The sequence below is a fragment of the Phalaenopsis equestris genome, unplaced genomic scaffold (assembly GCF_001263595.1).
Source record: "Phalaenopsis equestris unplaced genomic scaffold, ASM126359v1 Scaffold000237, whole genome shotgun sequence".
NCBI lineage: Eukaryota > Viridiplantae > Streptophyta > Magnoliopsida > Asparagales > Orchidaceae > Phalaenopsis > Phalaenopsis equestris.
Window position 1 is genome coordinate 194899 of NW_018164679.1, and position 6885 is coordinate 201783.

Below are 6885 nucleotides of genomic sequence, written 5' to 3' on the forward strand. Positions count from 1 at the left end.
GTTCAACTTTTTCTCCTTCAACAGGGGTTCCTTCTTCGACAATATATGACGGCTGGATTCTCTCCTCTCCAACAGAATCTTTATGCTGGGTAACATTAACGGAAGCTGAATGCTGGGTAACGAAATCATGAGGACTCCACCCATGAGGGGAGGCTGGCTGGGGATCATCTATTCCGATATCTTTTCCTTTATTAGTTGGAATATTTTCAGATTTATCAAACTTATGTTGCAGCACCGACATTTGTCCCTGCAAACTCGATACTCCAACAGTTATTGTATTCAAGGTTCCCTGAAATTCAGTGAACCATTTTTCTTGGTCTTTAAGCAGCTGTACTATTGATTCCATGCTTTTATTTATTGTGGCAATGGCTCAGGGGCGATGTACCCCGAATCATCTGGCCCCATATCAAATGATATAGGTGCCTCTAGGATTTCATTTGTGACAAGGCTGGTTTTAAGAAAGAATTGAATAACAATGTGGCGGTGAAGTACAGAAAAGGGGACACAAGGACTGGTTGTCCAGCCATGATCCAAATAACACATTAACAACATCTGCTCTCCAAAAAAATTATGTCACATCACCTGCTCATCTGAAATACACAAGTAATTTAGATGATATAAGACAATGTATCAAAAAATAAATTCCAAATAACACATTAACAACATCTGCTACATCTCCTTGAGTTGTTACTGCTATGACAGGTGATCCTTCTACAGCTTCATCTTCAACTCTGTGTTGTCCCTCTACGTTAAGGTTCGTATGTACACCAGAAAATACAATTATTTGAAGACCCATCTCTGCTACAGGGTCTATTATTGGTTCTTCAGGATTTTTTTGTTCTTCTACTATGGTGGTGGTATGTACAACAACGTCTTCCTCGGGTATCATCACCTCATCGACTTCACCAGTTATTTTTTGTCTCTTCAGTTCAAAGGCAGTGAAAGGTGAACCCACTGTCTTCTTTCTTCTGCTCCGTCTACCCTTAACCCTCTGTATTAAGCTGGCAACAGAACGTTCAACTTTGAAACTTGATAACAGTTAGTTTATATAAAATTGATTAAAAGGGGTAGAAGACTCCCCGGTTCCGAAGGTCAACATAACATTCTTCATTTGGCGGGCATCCACACCACATGATGGAACTTTCTTCCACTTTGGCACTTCTCCTCTTTTTGGCATGCCGATCAAAAGGGCAACTTCATCAGGATTTATTCTCAGATCTTTCTCACCCATTATGAATACCATTCTTTCATGTTGCCAACATTGCAGTATTTGCAGTGTCAGGACATTGTCTTGGGGATAAGGTGGAAGAGCAAAGAACTAATCAACAATCGTCATTTTCAGCTCATTCATGATGTCGTCAGATATGTCAGGCTTGACTTTATCGAGCACATCTCTCACTACGGACGACCGACATCTACAACTCATGGACTTTGGGTTCACAAACCTACATTAAACAAAATAATGCAAAATAATATTAGGTATATTCAGGTAGTATAAATGGAATTATTATAATATTATTTAGATATTATTCAAATTTTTATTCAATTGTTTAAATGAATTTCAGGTTTTATTCAATCTTCTTCAAGTATTACTTGGGTAATATTTTGGTAATATTTAGGTAGTGTTAAGTAGTGTTAGTTTGGTATTATTTAGGTAATATTCAGGTAATATTTCAGTAGTGTTGGTTTGGTATTATTATTAAAATTAATGTTTTATTCGAGTGTTATTCTAGTATTATTATGGAAATATTGAGTGAACTTGTGATTTGTTACTCAAAAACACCAAGTATGAGCTAAAATACTACTCAAATATTACTCAAATAATACTCAAGTATTACTCAAATACTACTCAAATATTAGTGTTAAGTAGTGTTAGTTTGGTATTATTTATGTAATATTCAGGTAATATTTCAGTAGTGTTATGTGGTGTTAGTTTGGTATTATTATTAAAATCCAGGTTTTATTTCAGTGTTATTCTGGTATTATTATGGTAATATTGGTTGAATTTGAGATATTTAGTTCAACCTACTCTCAAATATTACCCAAATATTGCTAAAATACTACGCAAATATTACCCAAAAATAGTAAGTCTAAGCTAAATACCCGAGTTATTTGTTACTCAAAAACTACTAAAATATTGCTTATATACTATATGGATGAATTTCCACACTATGTTAACAAAGTCTTGTCAATGAAAGTAAAATCACAAAAAAAAAATATATTACCTGGATGATACTTCTTGGATTTCCTTCTTCTTACGCTCTTTCACTTCGTTCTTCTTGCGTTTATTAGTCACCATTTTCGAATCCTTTTCATTTTCCATTATCAAAGGCTCCTCGGTCTCCATTCTCACAGGACTCTCTTCGATTTCTGTCTACATGGGCTCTGATTCCATATTGGTAAGGAGAAATCACGAATTTACTTTGATCGGCGAACACGAACAAAAGCCTGAGTTTATCTGATTCAAAAACCCTAAAAGATAGAATGAAGATCGAATGAAGGTGCTCCGTGCTCTCCTCGCTCGAGTGTCGTTTGGTTTTTCAATGAAATAAACTTTCTTTCAGGCGTTCTGTTAACTTTTACTTGTTTCGGGCCAGATTCGGGCCGGGTCGCCCCATAAACATGCCTCAATTTTATTTTTTAAGTTGTGGAGCCCACTGTCCCAGATGTCATCTTTCCATTGGACACCGCACGCATAGTTGCGTGCAGTGTCCGCACAGAATAAGAACTCCTGAGCTTGCGCGTTTAAATAGATATTCATATAAAATATATTTAAAATATATTAAATTTAATTATTTTATTTTTAAAATATTAAAAATAATAATTCCTATTATATATTAAACGATTTATTATTATTTTTTTATTTATCGTTTTATTATAAAAGTATCATAAATTAATCCTATTTTCTCTCTTGTATAGTAAACAAACAGGCTCGAACTTGAAAACTTAAGCTCTAGCTCAAGCTCTAGCTCGAACTCGATAAAATCAATCAAGCTCAAGCTCCGGCCACTGGCGACTCGAGCTCGGCTCAACACATTTACACTCTTATGCATAAGCACCAAAGCGATTAAAAAATTGGGGCATTTACATGAGATATTAGATACCACCCCATTCCTAAGCATTTCCATGCCTAATATCCAGCATAAAAGAAGGGTTTACTTATGATTCCACGAAGGCTTGAAGTTCTCAATACTTCTATTTTAAATTAAAAATAATATATGATTGAAACAAAGTAAGGAACTAAAATTTTATTTTTCTACATTATATTTGCCATTATTTTCTATTGTGTTTTGTTATAATTAATATTTATAATAGGGGCATTCAAATACATACCACAAAACTTTAATATGGTGTAAAATTAATTAAATTAATTAATCAATTACTTAGAAAAAAAAAGGTAAAATCAATCAATCAATTTCTCTAAATTACAAAAAAGTATTACCCTCAAAAAAACATTTTTTGAGCTTTTTATGATTGATTTTTATTGTTCTTCATGTCCTGTAATTATTTTTTATATGAAATTACTAAAATTCAATGCAATACAAGAAACTATTTTATGTGTGCTCCACATTGTTGGAAGGTTTAGACATGCATTTCATTGACATTTGCTTACCCATCAAGTCACTCTTTTTATTATATAAAGATATTAAATGCAAATTTTCCTTTGTTAAAAATAATTTTAGTTTTGCATAACTATATTAAACGATTTATTATTATTTTTTTATTTATCATTTTATTATAAAAGTATCATAAATTAATCCTAGTATTAAAAATAATAATTCATAGCACACTTTTTTGTTTTTTAATTGAAGTTTGAAACCCTAAAAATTTTCACTTATTCTCAAGCTTTCGTCTCTAAGCTATATATTGCAAACATGTAAACATCTATTTGCAAACCCTCTTGAAGTGCTATTCAGAATCATGATATTTATGATGACTATTATTTTTTTATTTATTTGTTTGATTATTTATTTATTTATTTATTATTATTATTATTATATATGAATTAAAATATTTTTATTTGTGATAATTATTTTTAAAACATCCGAAACATCTTTTTAATATTTTTCAACAAAATGATTTATTTTTAAAAGTAAAAAAACACATAAAATTATACTAATTAAATATTAAAAAAAATAAACACAAACTAAATTTATTAGAATCGAAGTCAATATGAGCAAAGTAAGTTTTAGCGTGCAAAAAACAAATCAAGGAATTAATAAAATTTCATTCATGGAGAGAATCCAGTTATTTAAATATGGCCCTAAACTTCAAATTCAAAAATGATTCAATAATTAATTACAAAAAAAGTATTAAGTTGTTTCGCATATCAAAGTGATAATTTGTTGCCTATTTGGACAATGCATCTATGAGTCAAGCCTTCGGCCGACTGCTGTTGGAGATAAAGCTCTCATGATTCTTGGGTGATTTTAGGGTTTCCTTGAAAGATTCCTTCTTTCCTTTCTCAGGGAAGTTTTATCTCGTTCGTTAATCCTTCATTCCTTTCATTTTTCTTCTATTTAGTTTTTTTGGGGCTTTGCCCCCCCTTTGATTCTTGCTCTTTCCCCCCTCGCGGCTCTTCTCCCTCTCGATCTCTTCTTGAATATGCCTAATCCTTAAGTCATAAAGGTTTAATAACTTCTAATATTTTGAGAGCTACTTCCTTTAACCTATCTTTTGTTCTGTGTGTCGATGAGAAATTCTCTTTCTCTAAATATGAGGTTGATGAAGGTTCAAAGAAGTCGGACCTTATCTTGGTTGGTTATGCTTTAGGCAAAAGACCATTCTGTGGAAATCTTCTCCAAGCTATTGGTAAATTGTGAAAACTTAAGGGCTCGGTTGAACTTTTCTCTCTTACATAGGATTTTTGTCTGCTTAAGCATAGTTGTGTTGAAGAACTTGAGATGGTTCTCTCAGATGGACATTGGTTAATAGAAGGTCAGCCTTTTACGTTAAAAAAAGCGTTATCATGATTTTTACCAGTGAGGGAATATTTTAGTGAAGTCCATATATGGGTTAAATTTTCTGATCTTCCACTTTATTGTTGGTCATAAAGTAGTATTTCAAAAATAGCAAGTAAGATTGTTATCCTTTTAACAGTTGATCCATTGCAAAAGGTTCTTATTTGGCCTTTGCTAGTGTAAACATCCAAGTTGATGTGGACTTGATTTTACTCAATTCTATCATTCTTGTTGTAAAGGATAAAGATATAGTTATTAATGTTATTTACGAATGGAAACATGTTCCTTTCATGGTGTGCTCTTCCTTGCATGGTGTGCTCTACATTTGCTCATAATCCCTCAAACTAACCTAAATCTTCTACTACATTTGCTCATAATCCCTCAAACTAACCTAAATCCTCTACTTATTCTTTTAAATAAGGGAAAAGATTATAGCGGAAATACAAATGCCTTTAGAAATCAAAGGAATCGTAATATATTTGTGAATACTTTTAGATCACCTCACATTGACACTACCAATGTTAATTTTATGGTGATTGCATCTGATCTTAATTTCCTTGTTAATGTTACTACTTATGTAATGAATCATAAATGAAGTTAATTTAGAAGTTAATGGTAACTCTACTTTTATTTTGCATAATAATTTTTCTAATGTTATAGGTATACAATCGGATGTTATACCAAATGCCTCTTTTTTTATATTAAAATTGTTATTGTTACTTTAGTTTCAAATATTGGAAATGCTTTTAGAAATATATGTTATTTGGTAAATGTTTCAAATGCTAATAATGTTTCAATTGGCAATAATTTAAATAAGACTCATTCTAAAAGTATACCTTCTTCTAATCTTGTATCTTCAAAGGTAAGGAAGGGTAGATCAAAATGTTCTATCTTTCTGTTGTTTTTTGTATCCACTATTTTATTTTCTTATGTTTTATTTGAAATTGGCTGCTTGGAATATTAGAAGACTTAATAGTGAAGCCTGAATTGTGGATTGTAAAATCATCTTTGAAAGGTCACAAGATTGATATTTTGATTTTTGGTAAAGTTGATATTCTTTTCATAACTTTAATTACTAAGGTCTTTGATATTTTCAGTAAAGCTAGCAATCTTTTCATAAATGCATCCAAATCTGGTATTATTTTCTCTAAATTGGTGAATGCTTCTTCTTAACATAACATTTCTTTATTATGTGGTTTTGTTATTAAAACTCTTCATTGAAATTATCTTAGTATCACAATTAAGTATTTTTAATTTTTCATTATGGATTGTCAATTACTTATGGGTAAAATTCATATTTTGTTGGCAGGTTGGAAACAAAAAATTTTTATCTAATATTGGTAAGCTTCAATTAATTAAATTTATAATTTTGGAGTTTGGTAGTTGGCGGAGTTCAGGGGTGATCAACGGTGGTCGGCGGTGATCGACGGTCGTTGTCGACGGTCAAGATTATCGTCTTAGCGTTGCACGAGAATTTAGCACATTCTCAGATAAAGATGAAACGAGTTGTGATCACACCAGAATTTTTTACGTGGAAAACCCGTAAAAAGGCAAAAACCACGGGGTCTGGACCAGTTGTAAAAATCCACTATAAGTTGATGATTACAAATGTCCCATGTCTCACAGGCAGGAAAGAGTTACTAGCTTTCCATTTTACAACGTCGACTGATGACGTCTAGTAAATGGTGGTTGACGGAGGTTAGCGGTGGCTAACAACAGTCGATGACGGTCAGCGGTAGTTGAGAGAGGTCAGCGGTGATCGGGGGCGGGGTTGACGTTTAGTGGTGGTCGATGGCGATCGACAATGACGAGGATGATCTTGGACTTGAGCTCCTTCTCAAAATCTCAAGTTCTCTCTTAAGCCTCCTCCCTTTCATGTGAGGGGTGAAGCTCTATTTATAGTGTTTTGAGTACAATTAACGCA